This window comes from Rutidosis leptorrhynchoides, chromosome 3, assembly GCF_046630445.1.
Source record: "Rutidosis leptorrhynchoides isolate AG116_Rl617_1_P2 chromosome 3, CSIRO_AGI_Rlap_v1, whole genome shotgun sequence".
Classification (NCBI taxonomy): Eukaryota; Viridiplantae; Streptophyta; class Magnoliopsida; order Asterales; family Asteraceae; genus Rutidosis; species Rutidosis leptorrhynchoides.
This window is the reverse complement of record NC_092335.1, coordinates 509,509,962-509,533,480: the sequence shown is the minus strand read 5'-3', so window position 1 is coordinate 509,533,480 and position 23,519 is coordinate 509,509,962. Positions and strand designations below refer to the sequence as shown.

General features: G+C 31.0%; 1 long non-coding RNA gene across 3 annotated transcripts; it reads left to right on the top strand.

The window, feature by feature from the left end:
• Window positions 1-2,434: 2,434 nt before the first annotated feature.
• Window positions 2,435-4,833, top strand: LOC139898270 (uncharacterized). Of its 3 annotated transcripts, none has more exons than XR_011776936.1 (4): window positions 2,435-2,710; window positions 3,060-3,195; window positions 3,467-4,182; window positions 4,364-4,833. It is a non-coding gene; the product is annotated as an uncharacterized lncRNA (long non-coding RNA). The 3 variants fall into 3 exon arrangements; XR_011776937.1 differs by having other exon boundaries at window positions 3,060-3,638; window positions 3,788-4,182; XR_011776935.1 differs by having other exon boundaries at window positions 3,060-4,182.
• Window positions 4,834-23,519: the final 18,686 nt, after the last annotated feature.

The following is a 23,519-nucleotide window of genomic DNA, read 5'->3' as shown; positions in this document are numbered from 1 at the left end:
TCATTTTTCACTGCCTTATCGAAAATGATTCATTTAATTCATTTATTCATACATTTTATGATATAACGAGATTATTTATATGAACGTCGATCCCTTACTCACTTAAATTATTTATTTTATTTTTATAGGTGACCTGTATTTGTAAACCCTTTCTAGGTCATTTAAGTTCATAGATTGTTCTATGTATATCAAATTCAAACAAAGACTCATCAAAAATATAAAAAAACGCAAATACTCGTGTATTTAAAAAGATAATATAAATAGTGTTAGCTAAGAAATATATAAGTATCTTTACCTTTAATATTTGCTCATAAGTTTTTAGATAATTTAATATATATTAAAAATTATATGAATTTGAATGACATAATCTCTTTTATCTATTATTACAAAACTAAAATTACATAACTCTTTTTAAAAAAATCCTTGCTAGCAAATAGTCCCCCCTTGGATGAAAACCTACCTTTTAATCTCAGCCGTTGAAAAAAAAAGGTTACGTACACCCAGGCTGAAAAATTGTAAGATCATGTTTCCCCAGTTGATCGGGACGAAGTCCAAAATGATGGGACGTCGTCCCAATGTGAAGGGCTGGACGCCGTCCGGACCATTGGACGCCGTCCAAATGGTCTGGCGGGCCAGCTATCTCCTTTATGATATTTAAAAGGGGTAAATGGGTAATTTCACTTGGGGAACGACTTTAAGGCTCCAAGGGTCAGTTGGTGGGTGCCTTTACTTCACTTTTACCTAACTTATCATCATCCACTTTAAGTTTAGAGAGAGAGAGAGTTTCCTTGTGAGAGAAAGCTCAAATCGAGGAGGAAGAAGGTTGTTTAGGGTCAAAGTGCGTGTTTTAAAGTTGTTCATCTACTCCCTAGCTACGTTGTGATTGTGGTGGTAAGTTCTAAACCTAATTCCTCTACTTAATTCGTGATAAGGGTTAGGGTTTGGGTTTGTGATGAACATAGAACCCTTTTGTTAGTGAATTGGGGGTTTTGGGTGAGTTTAGGACATGAGGACTCAAAGGATGACTAACCCAGGGTTTTGAAATGTTAAATGTGTTTTCAAGTCTTAAATTGGTTAGTGATTACTAGCACACCTTGTGATTAAGTATATGGGTGTTATTTGGATTGTGGGTGACCCAAATGGGTATGTTAACCTTGAAATGGGTCAAATGAGTCTTGGGTGACCTAAGTTGTAAAATGAGCGTGTGGATGCGATAACCTTGCGCTATTAAGTGGGTTAAGACCATTTTGGGCTAGTGTTAGGGTTTTTGGCGAAGTTGACCTAATTTGGGGGTTAAGAGTGCAAATGGGTCAAGATTTGCACTATGGGTCAAAATGTTGCTAAGATGGTGAGTGAGTTGGTTGACCAACTTGATTGTGTGATTGATTATATGCGTAATGTATTAGGTACGTTATATTGAAGGTCGCAAGCTTGATCTCTCATTCACCGAAGGCGTTAAGGTGAGTGGAATAATTATATATATGTGTGTATAGTGTATTTGCTTGCGGGCTTGTGGTTAGTGCTATCCGGGCGTGTGGATTCACTATAGTGTTATCCGGGCGTGTGGATTCACTACTCTTTTGTGCGATGAAGACCACATGTGCGTGAAGGGTGGTTCGGTAAGTGCGGACGTCCACCTAGGGGGTTAGTTATACTAACGGTCATTGTGCGAGTACCGTTCCCTTGTGTGCGTTATGGTTAACCATGGTTATGTGTGATAGTTTGTTTTAGCATATCGAATTGTGTACTATATGCTTTTGGTAATGCTAGCTCATTGAGATTGCGGATATCTAGTTTTGCATTGTGATTGCATAGTTGCTAAATTGCTAGCTCGTATACGGTATTGTGTAAGTGTTTCCAGGTGAATAGATTATATATGTATGTGTATAATTATTGCATTCACTAAGCTTTAGCTTACCCTCTCGTTGTTTACCTTTTTAGGCTCGGGCTTGGATAAGGGCAAAGGTATTCGGTTGGATTAGTGTTCTCCCGTTTATTTTGGTTGGGGGACGCTTTTGGAAGTTTATGGCTTTTAAAGTTCGATCAAGGTTTGGGTAGTTTAATCCCAAACCCCATGCTCTAGATGTCGTTTGGAAGTTAAACTCTTTGGTCGAAACTTGTAATTTTGAACGAAATTCGTAAGACGGGCCGTTGTGGGCCTGGTATTGTAAAACTTGTTCTTCGTCATGGAATTCCTTTAGTTTTATATATATTGACATGTTGTAAAAATGGTTTCGTTTAAAAGTGTCGGGAGGCGGGTTTTCCGCTCGCGTAAGTTGGACACGGGGATCAGTGTGCTGCCTCATATTTTTTTTTTTTTTTTTTTTGGGTCGTATTTTGGTGTAACGAGGGTTGGATCGTTAAAAAACGTCACCCAAAAAAGCCAATTACAACACTGCCCTGCACGCTTCTTTTTTCAAACAACCGAATCAAAACCTTTGATGTTTAAAATTCAGCAATTCAATCCAAGAAAAAAATCGTTGCAGCCTTCAAAATCCTTATGTTCATGCTTAAATTACACCTTTCAATCAAGGTTTCGTTTGCCCTAATTATGATATACATAACTTCGATTTTACAAACTATGTTAAATACAACAATTAGCGATTCAATCCATATAGGAACTGCTGCTATATGTTGCAATCAGCGATTCATAATTCCGATGATCATAATCCTGCTATCCATATTTGTGATTCTTTGCCCTAATTTCAAGGTTTTTTTTTTTTAATTAGCTGATTTACGTTCTATTTATTAAATCAAATTGTGTTTGCCCTAATTTCGATTTCATACCCTAAGATATTTTGCCCTATTTTCGATTACCTAATGTGTGCTATCTTGTATGGTATATGTATTTATAGGTTTTTTAAACATATGCAAGCTCTCACTTTGTAATGAACAATGACAAACAATAGAATGTAGGATAATCTAATTGATTATGCTAAACCTGAATGTTCTAATGCTTGCAATGTATAAGTATATAATGTTCAAAGTCATATTGATTATGCTAAACCTGTATGTTATTTATAACAGTTTGACATCTATGTATTTTTTTTTTCAAACAGATTAGCAAAATGAGAAGGATCATAATCACAATGAAGTGAAACATGCAACTGTTTTGGAAGTAATGCTTGAAGCTGTTATATGTTTCACTCACATAGTTATTTCGAAAGGCTCAAAGGCTTCAAACGAGTGTAGTTGGTGTGTTTAAAACCTATAACATATCTGTGTTAGTTTGATCCTAATTCCATGCTATCTTTTTCTGCTCTTTATGCCAAATTTGAAATTAAAGATTAGTTATACAAATAGTTACTGGGCTTAGTTATACAAATATTTACTGAATACAGTCATAGTTAGTTTGTTTGACTTTCGTTTCTTTTATTTCATCATCAAGTCAAAATCTGTTTTAAATGTTATAAAGCTTTATATCTAATATCTATATCTATATCTATAATGTCTATTTTTTCTGTAGCATATGCCACCATACGCCATTATACAGCTCCACAAGAAAAAGACAGTAAGCAGCGTGAGAATCTTGTGGAATCTTGTATACTACGGAGTATGTTTTTAACACTTCTGGTTTTTTTCTTAACTTGTATACTAAGGATGGTTCTCACTTCGGTAATGTCATTGATGCATCCAAGGTACCTTTGATTATATTCTGATATCCAATATCTGCACGCTATTATAAAAATACACATTTCTTTTATTATATATAGTTGAAAATTTTCTCCGATTGAGATTTTATTGATATGTATTCAACTGACTCCGTAGTATTTTGTAAATTTGATAGTTTGAATATCCATGGGATTCAGATTTGGTTTAAGCAAAGATGTCAACGATCTTGGCGTAAACCTTAGCATTATACTGTTGAAATTTAGGTAAAACTCGAAGCCACTTTTTTCTTAATGCAGAGTTATATGAGAATCGAAGAATAACGGATGATGGGACTCTAGTAATCAATACTCGAAAACTTTGAATATTAATTTAGCCTTTTAGTTAATTTGATATAATTGATAAGTGAAACTGACAATGATATTGATCAGGTGGTAAAGGTTCATAGCTAAAAGAGATAGCACGAGGACTCTAAACAGAGCAAAAAAATGTCATTGATAGAGTTGTAACTGCAATGTGGATGGGTTATAGAAAAACTATTTGATGCTTCATATGCTCACTTACCTTGTGCAGGTACACCATACCAACCACGTTTAATAAATTTCTTTATTTGCATGAATGTTTGTGATAAATTTAGTTATATAATTGATGCAACCAAAATTATAATTATGTATACATAAATACAGTAGATGTACACAAATGTAAAATTTCACAAATTAAATGTTATAGTAATATTTTTCTGTTTTCGTTACAGAATGGAGCTGAGACAGTCAAACCGAGTAAACTTGGATGGTAAAGAAAACTCTGTACACTAACTCAGAGATGCGTAAATTAACATGTCTTGAGATGGGTAACTTCTATTTGTTACATTCACTATTTAAATAAAGTCTTTAATGGGTAATTTTTGTCAAAAAGTTAATGGGTCAAAAGAATTATCCCTAATAGACAAGTTAACTGCTAACATTTTAATTCAATAGAGGTGTTTTTGTTTAAGGTAGGAGTTGAAATTAACAGTTATATACAGGTGGGTCGAAATCGCAAGTAGTGTATTTATTGCAAGAAGGGAATATTGAAATAGGTAGAACTGATCGAGCCCACTTGAAGTCTATTTGTTAATGTAGAAACATTAGTTTTGGACAAAACAAGATGATCCAAACTGTTTTGACCTTATGTGACTCACCTAATCTGTGTGAACTCTACATGTTTGTTTACTTGCAACTCAAATAGTAAGAGTTGATAAATAGCATATTGGTTTAGTATGTATAGAGGCAGCATGCAATGGTGGTTTTAAATTATATTTCTATAGGTGGTTAATAGCATAATGATGAAACATGTAGTTCGTGTATAAATTTGATTACAATCCTTGCCATCAGATGTATAACAATTTTTTTTATCGTATAATCCCGCGAATTCGCGGGTTATAAACTAGTTATATTTAAATTTGAATAGATTTAAATATGAATATGAATAGCTTATAAAAACAAAAAGATAAACGTGACCAACAAATATATACTCCTTAAAGCTTTTCAATATATATATATATATATATATATATATATATATATATATATATTCTCCTTAAAAAAGAGTTCTACTTTTCTATTTTTATTTTAACCACTTAACAAGATTAAATTATTTTAAATAATTTGATTAGTGCAGTTCTTTGAAAAATTTACACAAGTTGATTTGTACATATCAATCCTTAAACTATTTAAACTATATAGCTGGATATGTAAATAAAATAATATTATATTATAATACAAGTTGCACAAACAATTATCTAGACCAATATACTACTATATTAGCATTGTTATTGTTAAATATCAATCAGTTGTCATCCTTGGGTCAATTTTGGTGTATCTAGTTGGCTAGTTGTTAGAGTTGTATGCAAACATGGAATTAAATATTTAGTTAAAAGGCCCAAACTAAATAGGCCAACAGTAGCCCAATTAGCCAAACTGTCCAGTCAGCTTCAATCAAACTATTATCTGGTTCCATCTTGAACGAGTTGGAACAAAACCTTATCTACATATAACTTTTTTTTTACGGCCAAAGAATCAAATATATTAATAAACGATCCCTAGCAAGACGCTAAGGGATAATTACGACATAAACATGATTATAAATTCTAATTAGAAACTAAATGACATGGACATATAAGTCTTAACTTCTCATATGCTGTTTAAACTTGTCCATTTTCAACAAAGCTTGTAACTATGGCATTATATTCAACCACATTTGATTCAGAACATCTCATAAAAACACATAAGTCATCACTTGAGTCTACATTTCATGAACATGAGGCAAGAATCCCAATATCCCATTCTCGTGCGGAGCCAATTCACTGGCAAATGAAAAATAAATTTTAATTAGTTATAGTGAGGATTAAGGAGCTTTTCCTCCATGTTGTGGCTATGGAGGTGAGGGTTGTTGCCGCCTGATAGAGACAAACACGAAAGAATTAGGAACAAAAGAAACACTCTAACCGAGAACGGAGAACTACTGTTGCGCATGGATTCTTTTACTTACCTTATTTGCAAGCATACTAACACAACACTAGCCATGGGCGGATCCAATGTAGAGTAACTAGGGTTAGCCGCCCCCGACAACTAAAATTTACTTACTGTAACTAAATGTTAAAGTTCGACGATTTAAGTTCTTATATTGATTTTATTCAATCTTTTAATTATAATTTGCCCCGTTGAAAAATTTTCATCCGCCACTGTCACTACCAAACATAAAGTCATTCGCTTTCCTAGATTTCATTTGTGCGAATAGTTCAAGTGCTTAGCGCTTTTAGTTATCTTTCCAGCTTGATCATACCCATAAATCATAGTAGACCGACCAACTGATAAGTTCTGAGTATTTCAACTAAATGAGGAATGCGAATTCATTATTGTTGAATTTTCCATAGATTATTACATGTTGAGAAGATGATTTTAGTTAATAATGTTAGATTGAGAAGCATATGTGATAGCAACATCATTATCATTATCAATGTAAAATCGAACCAAGAATTTGAGGTCTCATTGGTAAAGTAGTAAAAAGATTGTGAAGATTGTGTAATTCATTCATTGTGTCAAGGCCAAAAGCGTCTTCAATTTTTTGTTGAATATGAATCTTATGTTAACGAATTTAGTGGAATAAATATTGATATTAGATTAGTCCTTATAATAATAATAATAATAATAATAATAATAATAATAATAATAATAATAATAATAATAATAATAATAATAATAATAATAGTAATAATAGTAATAATAGTAATAGTAATAATAGTAATAATAATAATAGTAATAATAATAGTAGTAATAATAATAATAATAATAATAATAATAATAATAATAATAATAATAATAATAATAATAATAATATAATAATAATAATAATAATAGTAATAATAATAGTAATAATAATAGTAATAATAATAATAATAATAATAATAATAATAATAATAATAATAATAATAATATAGAGTAATATTTACTACATGAGTATTACAATAAGGGTTTAAGCTACTCAGTAGTCATATATTTTTTTTTTTGTTCTAATGTATGTTATATACACACAAATACTATTGTAGGCTATGTACTTTGAAAAAGTGTGTTAATGTAAACCAACTTAACTTGTTAACCTGAAAAATAAGGTATTTGTTATACATGCTAACGTTGTTAATTTTTTCCGTTAAATAGTCATATACAAACTATTTCGATTTACGGCTAACTTGTTAACCTGATATATAGAATATGAAGATGAGTACTAAAAATGATTTAGATTTAACTAACCTGACCCAAGAATGATTGATTTTGATTTCTGGCTAGCTGACCCGAATGACAAATGATTTCTATTTAAGATCGTCAACGTATTAGAACTGAACAATAAAATCGTCAATGTGAAAGATGAACGAATTCTATTTCGATCTCGATTACAATAACGAGTCAAAGGCTACCTAAACGATTGATATCGATGACAATAGACGAACGAATGAAGGATTATGATTTTAAGATAATTCGAAATCCCTTCGATTTTGAATATTGAGTAAAGTAAGTGGAAACGAAAGTCTTGTTGAAGCAGAAATCAGATGAAGCGCCAATTTTATAAATGATTGATTATGATTTTTGAAAACGAAAGTTTTCTAGATTAAGTTGTTTAGACTAACGAACCTTTTTAACGTCCGGTAGTTTCAGGGACTGCATACGCAAAATGAGCAAACCACATGGACTGTAAGTGTAATTTTTTCAATTTAAAAAAATGACATATAATCAGTTTAACCGGTCTATTAGGTAACCGGTCACCTTTTGTTTACATTAGCACACTTTTTCAAAGTACATAGCCTACAATAGTATATAGCCTACAATAGTATATAGCCTACATTGGAACAAAAATAAAAGTATATATGACTACCGAGTAACTTAAACCCTTACAATAACACCTCACACTATAAGGCCACTCTCAATGGATAACTTCTCGTCGCCCTGCTTCTAGCCCTTGAGGTCTTGGATGGGAATAGCTAGCCTTCATTTAGCCCTGGATGTTTAGCTATGCATTATGTCGTTTTACGACATTTTTGAGGACAAATTGTTCGTAAACATGAGTTGTACATTTAGTTATTATATTTGTAACGTACAATAATTAATTAATATAGTGAGTTCCAATTTTTATGAGGAAGTATGTCATGATTGAACGTGTTTAGTCATAGTTAGTTATGGTGATAAAATTCTAGTGTGATGCTGATGTGACACTTAATCGTGGAGATAAAGTATTTCATGGTTGGAAATAACTAATTCATAACTAACTAATAATCAAGTGTGTTTGGTTGGGAGTATTAAGAGGTAGTTAATGAGAATAATAATGAGTGATGATGATTGGTTTGTATAGGGTAATACTATCATTACCCATTAGTGCCTACTCCACCACTCCCTACAAATTTGACGTTAATTAATGAGCCAACGAATGAAATTAACTAACTCATCATATTTTATCGAAAAAATATCATGGTTGGTCCTCAATGTTTGTATCAAAAATCAAGTTGAGACTTTAAGTTTAAATTGATTATCATTGGTCCCAACTTTTTAACTTTGTCCAGTTTTGGTCCCAATACTTAACAGCTGTTAATTTCATTCAGTTTAGTGAAGCACGTGCCTAGCAGACGAAGGGTTTTTTTTTGTCTTTTTGAAATAACAATTTTATACCCTAATTTAGCATTTTTTATTCTGGGCCCGTAACTTCACCCCCAAATCAACATGCCTTCAGTTGTATCAAAATCCAACTTTCTAAACCAATTTCCAGAGTCTTTCCCAATTCGTTTCCTTGGATTTTTAACTTGGTATGACCCACCTATGGGTGCTCGTTTAGTGATGATAATTCCAGGGTTGTTGAACCCGAAGAATGAACTAGAAAGTAAATCAAGAAGGTAGCACTAGATGTTAGTTTTAAGTTGGGTCGTATTTGCTTTTTATGTAAAAAAGAACTAGAATTATATAGGTAGGTTAGTTATGTGTTGGTCGTATTCATCAATTTCTTGTTTCTGCATTCAATTGTATTTGGATGAACACCAATGAATGGAAGACAACTTGATCCAAATTGAGCTATTTTGTTTGGTTTTTTTACTGCTATAATATTAATTTTGTTGCTGTTAAATGTAACACAGTATGTTATGTTGTGCTAATGTCGTATGTATGTTGCTATTAAATGATGTGTCTATGCTAATGCAGTATGTATTTTGACCAACCATGAATGTTTACGCAACTACACAAGTAACCTTTTTAATTGGTTAGACAAGTCAATTGTGTATTTGCAGTCATGAATACAAGTCAAAATGAAGGCAGATTGGTTACACAAAGTATCTTTGTGTAACAAGTCAACATGTTTACAAGTTATGAATTGGATTAAATCTGTTTGTTCATTTTTATTGATTCCTTGGTAAACTATGCTCATATCTTTAGTACCATGATGAGAACATGATTTATATGCTGAAGTGTGCAGTATAATTTGACCCATTTAAATATAGTCTATTTTGACCCATTTAAATATAGTCTACTTTGAACCATTTAAATATAGTCTATTTTGACCCATTTAAACTGGACTGCAATACAGTCATGTTATTCTTAAGTCATTTTTCACAAGTATTGTCCAAATACTCTCTCTTACAATCATGTTTTGATTAGTTAAGTATTGCAGTCCAGTTTTGTTATTTGAAGTCATGTTATCCAAATTGCAGTCATGTTTTGAAGATATTTTTTCAAATTGCAGTCATGTTTTGAAGTTATGTTTGAAGTCACTTGAGTATTTGAAGTACTTGTATACTTGAAGTCACTTGTAGTTTTATATGCCAAGTCACTTGTGAATTTGAAGTCGCTGGTGTAACTTTTTGTAACAAGTCAAAATTTAGTTTCCCATTTAACTATAGTATATATTTGACCCATTTTAAATTATTATTTTTTTGGCGAAAAGGATGCGAATTTCATTAAAAATAAAAAGGGGAAGCAAACCTTTCATCAAAATGGTGTAAGTCTCCTATTACAACAACACAGATTAGAATAACGATCCCTTAAGGTGAAATCTCCCACCCATTGATCATTCCGAAAGGACACTTGTGATCCGTCTACCAATTTCCACTTCCACGACTTAGTATCCACACATCAATCATAACATCGTCACCATGAAAGTTCACCAAATCTCTCCAAACTGGTGATAAATTAGATCTTAAAGAAGCAACGTTATGGATACAAGTCATGCATTGGTTACACACAGTCACTTTGACCCATTTAATTATAGTTACTTGTGTAACTTTGTTTAACATGTCAAAATATAGTTACACATTTAACTATAGTCTATTTGACCCATTTAAATACAATCACTAACCCATTTGGTTATAGTCTATTTGACCCATTTAAATACAATCACTTTGACCCATTTGGTTATAGTCTATTTGACCCATTTAATGAATACAAGTCTTGAATTCCCACAGTCACTTTGACCCATTTAATTATACTCTATTTGACCCATATAAATACAGTCTATATTGACACCCTGAAATAAGTCAAAGTTAGTCAAATATAGTTAAAGTAGGCTGTTTCAAAAGAAACATAACATTATATCAGTTTGTAGTGAATTTGTAAGTCAACTATAGTCAAAATAGGTCAAAAGAAGTCAAAAACACCTAGAACTATAAGGTCATGAAGTAATGAAGTCTGTCAAAAACAATAAAAACCATAGTGTACACTTTGGCCCAAGATTGTTTAATAAAAGCATTTACGATTATCACTTTTGTTGGCTAATACCAACTTACGTTCAGTAATTTAGAAGGAACATCAATATGTATATTTTGTACATGTAGAGTCATGTCATTTGACAAATATTTCTTACATATTTTTCTGAATTGCATCATATGTCTTACCTTACTGAACTCCTTTAGAATGCACTTATGCATGTTCATTTTAGCATAGTCTGGTATGTAGATACAAATGTGCAGCTAAAAATAGCATGACAATTTACACACATGTTAACGTGAAACTGAGATTAATGAGAAAAAAAAACATATTATATTAATAACCTTCATAGTGGTATCATGAAAAAGAATTTAATTTCAAGCGCAAAACATTCATCTATCTCTAACTGTTAAAATCATATGGTACAACAAACATCAACATCGTTGCGATGGATGAGGATGTTGGAAAACCGTGTGTACTTTTAGTCAGATTAACGCAGCGGATAGTTAAAAATAATATTTTATTATTATATAAACCTTTTTACAAGATTAAATAATCACTTATTTAATAAAACATGCACACGATTAATCTTTCCCAATGATCCAATTACACCACTAATAATTGTCAAAATATGTAATTCACAAAGTGAGTAAACGATATACCTTTCTTGAAGAAACTGATTGAAGGAGAGAAACCTACGATCAAAAATATAACCGTCTATTAGGATAGTCCACACTACACTTCAAACAACGTCAATGGATGCTAGTTCAAATCCCAAGTAACTTATTATATTAATATAATCAAATTATAATAATAATAATAATAATAATAATAATAATAATAATAATAATAATAATAATAATAATAATAATACTCCGCATATGTAATGTTTCTTTTCAATTAGAACCAAAAACAAAGATGTTGAATCGGTTTGCGTTAGACAAAAAGAAGAAAAGAAAAACACTAGCAATTTTCTTGTTCTGATTTCGTTAAAAGCCCAAAGGCTGAAAACAAACAGAAAAATTACTCTTTCTTTTTCGTACTTCAAAAACAAAACATGTATATTGGTTTCTTTCGCTTTGTGGCTCTCATCAAAAAGTTTGGGTGTTCTTTTTTAATTGCATCCATAAGAATGAATATCAAAATAATATATAGCCAAAGTAAACCAATCTTTTGATACGCGTTTTTAAAGATACGTAGTACAATTATTTTTCAATCAAGTTGATTTTGAAGATCTTATATATTTAAAAAGTCGTATTTCTCAAATACTTTAGGGGTATGTTCTTATAATTAATAATTTCTATCATGTCGCTTTCATATGAATAGTAAATTAATTAATTTCGTTTCATTTACTATTCATATAAATAGTAAATGAATTAAATTTCGATTTACTATTTTGTTACTTGAGTAATATATATACATCATATATATTTTTTATTTGACGTCCCGGTGTATATGTGTGTGACCCCGAAGGCTCAAATGAAGTTGGCCATATAGTTATATGTTGTACCTTGCACATTAATCCTACAGACTCCCACTTGTGCATGGCACAACACCAAGTAACTATACAAACAATGGTAAGCGTCTAGCAACACGTCATTGTCCCCAAATTCACGTGAGGGTAGTTTCTCGAAACTGTTTATGGTAAGTGTTAAATGTCATTCGTCCTTTTGTTTCAGATACTTTAGTTAAACTTGAGATATGGATCATCGGTCATTCTCATTTGTTTAACAATTTTGTTTCTCGATCTTAGAACTGAATTAGATCACCAAATTAATTAAGTATCATCTTAATTACATCTGGGTGTGGCCACACAAATATCTTATTCATTTATCAATGAGCTCAAAAAGTATCTAACTCCAAACATTTTAGAGGAACAAATCCTATATTGCATACACGTGTCTATCACGAGCTTTACATTATACCCAATAATGACCTTTATAACAGCCTTATTCAGGACATCGTTTAACCATATCAAAATACAATGCTACACTCATCAAGACGGGCGTGCATCTCAAGTCTAAGGACACAAAGACATAAACACTAAAAGATTTACTACTGACTATGATCCATGTAGTGACATCTCATGGTTGGGTCATTCTAATATTCATCATCAATGAATACATATGAATTTTGGTCTCAACAAGTTAACTATTCATCATCAATGAATATAACCAAAATTTCACATTAATCTTAATTCATGTTATTCCCATAACATGACCGATTATGGAGATTTTGAATAATCAACAATTATTCATGGATTAAATATGCTAATATAGAACACAGTGATATAAATGAAAACGATCATACCAACTATATATCAATTCATTAATATAAAACTGCTTAATGTTCCAAAAATATCCAAATACTAAATTACAAATGAAAAAGATCAGCAGCATAACGAAGTCTAGTATTACTAGAATGATCATCATGCTTGTTGTGTATCATGGGCTTCATGAACGGGTCAGCCACATTATCATTTGTATGAATCTTTAAGAATACTAATATCATTCCTCTTAATGACTTAATGATTGTAGTCAAGCTTTTGAAGAATGTGCTAGATACTTTTATGTACATGTGATTCTTTCAAAAGTATATTAACACTCGAACTATCATAGTACATATTATAGAAGATTAAATGTTGTGTACTACTCTGAGTATAACAACAAACTTCCTTATCCAAACAGCTTTCTGAGCAGCTTCTCAGTCAACAATGTATTCTGCTTTTGTTGTAGATTGTTCAATAGTGCTCTGCCTAGAGCTCTTCCAATCAACTGTCTTGCCCATCATGACAAAGAAACAACGTGACTGGATCAAGAATCATCTTGATCAGTTTGGAAACTAGAATCAGTATAAAACTTAATACTTAACTCTTCTTCGAAACCACCGTAAACCAAGAACATATCATTAGTACTCTGCAAATACTATAGAATATTCATAACAACAATCCAATGTACTTCACCTGGATTATGTTGACAATGACTCGTCAAACTCAAAACTAACGAAACATCGAGTATAGTACATATCATGGCATACGTAATGGATCATATAGCCGAAGCATATGTGATACATTTCATTTGTCTCATCTCATCTGCTGTGATAGGACTTTTGAGACTTTCTCACGGTTATGCCCTTTTGCATTGGCAAAGCTCCATGCTTGGAGTTTTGCATGTTAAATCTCTGCAAGATAATGTATGTACTTTGATTCAAATCAATAAGTCAATTGGATCTATTGTATAGATCCTCATTACAATAATATAAGTAGCTTCATCAAGATTCTTTATAGAAATACATTCTCCAAGCCAAGACTTGACATCTTGCAAGTTGGAATGTTATTTCTAATAAATAATATGCCATCAACATATAAGATCAAGAAGACTACTTTGCTCCCACTAGCTCTAATGTAAACTCGGGGCTTATCTTGGTTTTGAGAAAAATTAAACACTTTGATTTTCTCATTAAACTTAAGATTCTAGCTCCTGGATGCTTGCTTTAATCCATAAATGGATTTTAGAAGCTTCCATACTTTATTAGGATGCTTAGGATTCATAAACCCTTCCGGCTGAACCATATATACGTCCTCGCTTAGGTCACCATTTAGGAAAGTGATTTTGACATCCATTAGCCATATTTTATTATCATGAAAAGTAAACATGGCAATAAGTATCCTAATTGTTTTAAGGCTCACGACTGGTGAAAAACTTTCATCATAACCTTTTGTCACCAATCGAGCTTTAAAAGTGTTTACATTACCGTCCATATCAGTCTTCCTTTGAAGACCCATTTTTTTTTACCTCATTGTCTTACAAGTGGGTAGAAGATCAATCAAGTCTCATACTTGATTATCCTTCAAGGATTGCATATCTGTATTCATAGAATCTAGTCATTTTTAGATTCAGGATCTGATATGGCCTCACGCAGCTAGAGGGTTCATCATAATCCCTTAGTTGAGGTTTATCTGAATTAATCAGATAATTAAACCTCATAAGCCGATGAGTTCTACTAGATCTATAAAGTGCAGATGTAACACGTTCTGGCTCACCAACAGTACGGTCAGTTTCAACGTGTGGATTGCTAGTGCTTACTGAAGGTATGTTACTTTAAAGTACTTGAATTTCTTCAAGATCTAATTTACTCCCACTGACTTCTTGTAAGAGAAGATCTCTTTCCAGGAATTTAGCAAACCGGGCAGAAAATACGTTGTCTTCAGTTTGGTAGTAAAAGTAGTAACCCATTGTTTCCTTTATATATTGTACAAAGTAAGATTAGATAGTTCTGGGTTCTAATTTGTTTGAAGTGTCATGCTTCACGTACGCTTTACAACCCCAGACTTTCAGATAAGACAACTTGGGATTCTTCCCATGCCATAACTCATATGGTGTCTTTTCTACCTTCATAGTTGGAATCACATTGAGTATGCCTGAGCAGACTCTCATGCATATCCCTAAAAGACGGTAGTAGAGAAATCAGACTCATCATAAATCAAACTATATCAAGTAAAGTTCGATTCCTCTTACTCAGACACACCATCATGTTGTGGTGTGTAAGGTAGAGTGAACTATGAGACAATCCCACAATTCTTTAGGTGGTCCAAAAAACTCTTGACTCATAAACTTACTTACTCCATCGGAGGGAAGTGCTTTAATGGTCTTTCCAAGCTGATTATCTACTTCATTTTGGAATACTTTTGAATGTTAAAATAGCTTTATGTTTATGTTTCAGCAAGTGAATATAATCATAGCTACTATACTCATCAGTAAATGTAATGAAGTAAAATTAACTAAATCTATACATTATTCTTAAAGGGCTACATACAACAGTATGTATTAGTCCTAAAAGATCTTTAGCTCTTTTACCTAAATCGGAGAAAGAAGCATTTGTCATCTTTTCACATAAACATGACTCGCATACATCAAATGACTCAGAGTCAATTGATTCCAAAAGTCCATTGGATTGGAGTCATGAAATGCATTATTTGTTTATATGACCAATATGACAATGTCATAGATAGGTCTTATTCAAGTCTTGCTTGAAGACTTTGGCGATGTAGGTATACACAGAATTCTCATTTGAAATTACACTATGCATATCAATTTCAAAAATACCATCACGTGGATAGGTATTAAGATAAATATATTATCCTTAGAAACTGAAATACCTAAGTGTGTAAATGCAAGTTCAAAACTAGCATCTTTCAAACTATGTCGCTCGCAGTATTGAGAGCATAATGCTATTGTTCCAACAAAACAATAAGACCACTTAGAGAAGTAAGTTCAGAGGTACCAATAGCTTTAACAAAAGCTTGATCCCCCTTGCCTACTTGCAAATCTAGTGTGTCTTTCTTCAGTCTATTACTTCTTCTCATTCCCTTCATATTGTTACAGGTGTGAAGGCCACAACCAGTTAACAAAGATCTAGGAATCACTAGAAGAAGTATATAACTATATATGGAATATACCTGATTTGCTAGTCTCACCAGCGTTGCCTTTTCTCAGCTCAGATTGGAAGATAGGACAACTTCCTTCTCCAATTGCCAACCTTTTCACAATGGAAAACATTCGGCGTCTTTTATTGGGCTTTCCTTCTTGAAAGGTGGAATATTTTTCCTAGCAAATGATTTTTCATTTGCTTTCCACAAAGTATTCGGCTTATTCTTTTTCACCTTTCAATCCTATTTTTTCCTGATCATCGAACAACATTCGATAATCATTTTGCTGAGCAGCAGCAACTGCCACAACAGGAAGAAAGGATATAGGTTCTAAACTTTATTCAACTTCCAATTATGCTTGAGAACAATTCTCAGGTTGCAGTGCCAGTCTAGAAAGTTTGAACATTGAGTTTATCCTTCTCCAACAAAGAAGGAAGTGTGTTTTGGTTTACGTTTTTATTATTTGATATCTACAACAGATATAAGATTCAATTTAGTATTTTCGATATTGAGCTTTTAATAAATTAACTACCCAAGTTTTTATAATATTTTTAAAAAACAATTAATTTACGAAAGCCTAAGATCCACATAGAGGTTCCATAGCCACATCTGTTGATCAGCTAGCAGTTATGGAGTCTATTGGTAGGTAGCGGGTACCAATTGCATTACAAGTACAACTCTTAGATCTTTATGGTGTGACAACCCGGAAATTTCCAACCAAATTTAAACTTTATCTTTATATTATTCCGACACGATAAACAAAGTTTGTTAAGTTAAATCTCAAGAATTTTAAATTGTGTTCATACATTCATTATAACCTCTACCAAATTCCGACGATTCACGAACTGTTATATATAAATAAATATGTATATATATGTATATATATATATATTATAACTTGAGAATATTAATAAAGTATTAAACGTATAATACTTTACATGAACGTATTTGTTTCAATATGTTTATCAATGGAATTAGAAGATAATATCAAATGATTGATTTATCAGATACATTGTGATATGATTACGGGTCTATGTTATGAGGTCCACTGTGATTTAAGAAATCTATTCTTTTTGACAACATTCGGAAAATGGTAAAGTGATTTATAAGTAAGAACGTGGAGTATAAATAACTTAGATGTTGGATATCGACAAGTTAAGTAACTCGACATTTTTCATTAAGATGATTTCATACGTTTATTTAACCTTTGAATTTTATCGCATGCTTCACCAACAGACTGTAATTTAAAAACTTGAAACCTATTATGAATATATATGATTCTACTTTTCTAAAACGTTTTATGATATAACAATTTCTATTATTTTAACCTTTAAACAAAATGATTCTTAAATATATTTAGTTTTGAAAAACAAAATTATCATATTTATTTGATTTAGTTTCAAGCGTACAAAAACGTTTTCAGTTTAAAAAGAACTTTATTATTAAAACGTATATAACTTTTATAAATATCTAGAACCACTTTTGACAACTCATTACTTAACCAATATGATAAAGATAAAAAATTTTATATTTTATTTTATTAAATATATATAACGATTTAAATTAATATTATATATATTTATACGCGTATTATACGTACATAGTTTTCTACTTTTACTATACTTAAACTTTACCTTTACTTTATTTTTACTTTACTTTAACTTTAATAATTCACTTTAATAATTCATACTTTAATAATTCACTTTAATAATTCATACTTTAATAATTCACTTTAATAATTTATACTTTAATAATTCATACTTTAATAATTCACTTTAATAATTCAAAAGTCTATTATAAATAGAATTCAATAGGTTTCATTATTTCATAGAAACTTGAAAATATTTTTCTCTAAACTCTCTCAATCGATTTACATATATATTTACTCCATATTATTTTAAGATATTATTAGTATACATAAAATATTACGACGGAGTGCTGTCCGAGTGATTTCGAAATTGTTTTTCGAGCGGGATAGAGCTAAGGAAATTATGGGTTATAGCTATGGAGGTTATGGGTATGGTTCGGGAGTATTGCTCGTGAGTCAAACTAGTGTTTATCATCTCCGTTGCGTCTACGTACTTTTCCTGCAATATTGAATCTCAATATTGATGCGTGAGCACTCATAACTTAACTTTTATATATTATTAGTGTATCCCTGACTAGTGCTCGAGTATATATATAGGATTATGCATGCTTATACGTTCGTTATTGTCGTTAGATAGGTTATGTCGAATCTTGAATTAAATACATATGCTATTAAGATAAGGTATATGATATGCATGTCGTTGGAAAGCTAGCGAAAATTTGAGAACTTTTCATTTAGATATCGAATGGTTCCGATGAACGGTTTAGAAGTTATAGTCAATTGCATTTCTGTATTATTATTAAAAATGATTATTATTATCGTCGTTATTATTGTCGTTATAATCTAATTATAATTATTATTATTATTATTATTATTATTATTATTATTATTATTATTATTATTATTATTATTATTATTATTATTATCATTGTCGTTATTAATAAAAGATATTATTGTTATTTTTATTATTATTACTATCGTTATTATCGTTAAGGTTATAATTAGTATTATTATTATTATTATTATTATTATTATTATTATTATTATCATTCAAATAGTTATTAGTATTATCATTAATATTATTATTATTATTAGTATTATTATAATTAAAACTAATATTAGTAACATCTAATTATTATGATTACTATTATTATTATTATTAATATGAACGCGATATAAAAGATGACTAAAAGCTATTAAACAAAGCGATTAGGAAATAATGAGTATGAGTATCATGATGAATTTAAGATATTGTAAGATATTGATTTAAAGGAAAAATATCGTTTTAATTATTTTACTATTATTATTATTAAAAGTATTATTAATATTAAAACTATCATTATATTTTTTAATAAAAATATCATTGTTAATATGAAACATCATTATTATTATTATTATCATTTTAGTACTATTGTTAATAAAAATTATCATTTTATCATTTTTAGAAAATATAATTATTGTTATTTTTATTAATAGAATAATAATAATTATTAAAAAATAATACAACTTTTACTTATTATTATTATTATCAATATTATTTTATTAAATAAATATGTGATACAAAGATATTTTACTACGTATAATATAATTACATTAATAATACCTATTATATTATTTTTATGATATTAAATGAACTTTATAAATTTTATTACTTAAGATATATAAAAGTATATTTTTATTATATAAATTTTAATATAAAATTTTATTTATTAATAAAAGAACTATATTATTTACTTTAATAAAATCTATTAAAAATATTTAAATAAATAAAACGACTATATTTAAACTATATAATAATCATGTATAAATTTTGGAAGACATTTTGGTCAATATGACTTTTGTTGACTTTTGCATATTTAGTCTCGAGCATTAGGATTGTGATACACTACGACTTGACCTAAATTGTTAGACAGATATTGATCAAACATATAAATATATATAATTAATATAGGTTCGTGAATTCAAGGCCAATATTGCACTTGTTCAATGACGTCATATGAATTTTTACTACAAAATACAGTATTGTGAGTTTCATTTGCTCCCTTTTTAAATGCTTTTGCAATATATATTTTTGGGACTGAGAATACATGCGCTGTTTTTATAAATGTTTTACAAAATAGACACAAGTACTTGAAACTACATTCTATGTTGGATTATGAATACCGAATATCGCCCTTTTTAGCTTGGTAACCTAAGAATTAGGGAAAAGTACCCCTAATTGACGCGAATCCTAAAGATAGATCTATGGGCCTAACAAACCCCATCCTAGGTACGGATGCTTTAGTACTTCGATTTTTATACAGACGAGAGGATTCTATTATACAGACGAGAGGATTCTGTTTTGAGGATATTCTATATGCATCTTGTTAATGTCGGTTACCAGGTGTTCACCATATGAATGATTTTACCTTAATGCAGACGAGAGGATTCTGCTTGAGGATTATGTTTATGAAAAATGAAAATCTTGTGGTCTATTATATTATTGAAAATGATTTTACCTTTATGCAGACGAGAGGATTCTGCTATTGGAATTATGTTTAATAAAAATCTTGTCGTTTATTAAAATAATGGAAATGAATGATTATGATAAACTAATGAACTCACCAACCTTTTGGTTGACACTTGAAAGCATGTTTATTCTCAGGTTTGAAAGAAATCTTCCGCTGTACATTAGCTCATTTTAAGGATATTACTTGGAGTCATTCATGGCATATTTTAAAAGACGTTGAATTCGAGTCATTGATTTCATCAAGATTATTATTAAGTCACTTATAGTTGGATGTATTATGAAATGGTATGCATGCCGTCAACTTTAGATGTGAATAAAGTTTGTCTTTTAAAAACGAATGCAATGTTTGTAAAATGTATCATATATAGGTCAAATACCTCGCGATGTAATCAACTATTGTGAATCGTTTATAATGTATATGAACGGGTCCTTTCAGTTGGTATCAGAGCGGTGGTCTTAGCGAACCAGGTCTGCATTAGTGTGTCTAACTGATAGTCGTTAGGATGCATTAGTGAGTCGGGACTTCGACCGTGTCTGTATTGTCAAAAGTTTTGCTTATCATTTTTGTCGGAAATTGCCTGCTTATCATTCTTAGTCTAGACACACGTCTTTCTGCATTGATTGCATGAATAGTGTATAGACAAAAATTCATATCTTAGCATATCTGTTGCTGTAAACTTTGCCTGACATATCCCGTAAATTCCTCCGTAATCTACGAAATCTTTTGCGCTATATATATAGATATTCTATGTAACTAGAATACCACCCGATAGCCGAAAAATCATTTCATATCGAAAAATCCTTTATTCAATCGAACGAAATGGAATTCGTCATTAGTTCAAGTCCCTCGAATTCCGATATGGAATCCCACTCAAGCTCCGAAAGCAGTGTGACTTGAATGGATCAACCAATCAGCCATCATCTATTTTGGATGAATTGGGTATGGGTTCGTAGCCTTCTCAATCATTGGAGACAAGAAGAAGGCGATCCTTTCCATCCAACACATTGCCCTCTTGGCGAAGAACCCGAAGCACTTACCGGCGAACCTGTCCGAAACACCATTTTCTCTCTCATTTCCAGAGTATCTCATCATGATTATATACTACATCAAATTCTAGATTTTATTTATCCGCTCGTCCTAACCGACAATAACCCCGGTGTAATAGAAGAAGTCAACGAGCTTCGCGCTCAGGTAGTGGCTTTGGAGAATATGGTGCAAAGGTTACAAACACCAGCACCAGCAGCATAACCAGTACTACCATCATCAATGCCAACAGTACAATTACCACCCCCAACCACAACCGCGTCGTAAACCTCAACTTTACAATCTGTCCCACGAGCACCAATGTCATACGCCCTGTAGATACAAAGGAATACCAACAACAACAAACGATGAAGTGTTGATTCATAACTTCATTGGAGAAACACTCCGCTGCGATTATAGAATCTCTAAAGTCTTAGAGATTATCTATTCTAACCCTAACCATAAATCAGATGAGTGAATCGAAATGATAGAAGGAAGAGTAGAAACCCTGACAAGAATGATGCGTGATTTATAAGCTAGACTTGTTTTACCAACAGCATCAACAGTACCGTAGCATCACCATCACAGTCAGTGCCGTCAGTGTCATCAGAATCAGCAGCACCTATAACATCACAAACTCCGTCAGTTCAAGAATCACCGTGGACATCATTACGAATCAATAACGAGTATATTGTATCAACGAGTTATGAAGTATTAACTCATTCCCTCTGAAGAAATTATATGTATATTATATTTATATATATATATATATATATATATATATATATATATATATATATATATATATATATATATATATATATATATATATATATATATATATATATATTGAGATCAAAATAAATCTTTCGTACTAAGCTATTATGTATGAATTAAATAAGGGTAAATACTACTCGATTAAATTCATATTACTAATATGCTAAGATGTACATCCTTTCTTAACAACTTAACCATCGTTAACTACAATCTCTATTTTAATTCAATAAATTCCATCTCATAATAAATCAAGTGTATTATTTAAATATATGTTTGATTTTACACTTTCATCATCGATGTACTCGGAACTTTTCAAATAACATCATTCGTACTTTGCGAAATTCACAAGAATTCCACGAACCGAACATCATACATCAACAAATAATGAAGTATTGATTCATAATTTCAATGTCATTAAAGAAATACTCCGTAAAAGTTATGTAATTTTTAAAGCCTTTAGGGATTATTCAATTCTAGTTTCAACCGTAAATCAAATGAGTTTAATTTAACATTAACTCATTAAATCTATATTACATCTGAAGAAAATATACATATATATATTTTCATAAAGACTGTAATAAAATTCTTTTGTACAAAATATTAATTGTGAATTTTTTTTAACGGGTAGGTAATACCCGAGAGATATATAAATTCACAATTAATATGTTACATTCTTCGAATCTGATTCAGCAAATCATCCATTATACTCCCTACTTTCACAACAATATACATTCTTTTATAGAAATCAAAACAACCATACTCATTCAAAATTTAATTACATATTCTGATTTTGAAATCTCAGAATTCAACTCGAGATATGACCAAAATCATCACTCTTAGATCCTTACATCTTTCACAAGCTATACTTTGACTTCAAAACTGTGTTAGAACATCATATGTATATTAACGATTACAATCTATGTTCAAAACCCTTCGAAATTCCTGAAGACACTTCAAATAACGAACAATCGAGATGATGATCCAACCACATATTAACCACAGTCTTGCATCTGAAAAGCTGTCGAAACTAGAGTCATAATTTAACATGTATCCGTGTCAGACCCTTTGGCATTTATTAGCAAAAATAACTTTGCGATTCCTTTTCAAATTAGTGAGTTTTGTCACAGCTTCAGCAAGTCAACTTCGACTTTTCAGTTGAAACAGTCTTATTATAACCTTGATATAGACGTTGCCCTTTCGTCATCGTTACCGGAGAACCTTTTATGTCTCACCACATTAGAAATAAACTTACCAACAACTTCACTGATCTTTGACTTTCCGAAAAGTCATTATATTTATCGAAACCCCATCATTTACTCATCCGCATCTTGTAACAAGAATTGTCATGCCAATTACTGAGAATCAGCAAT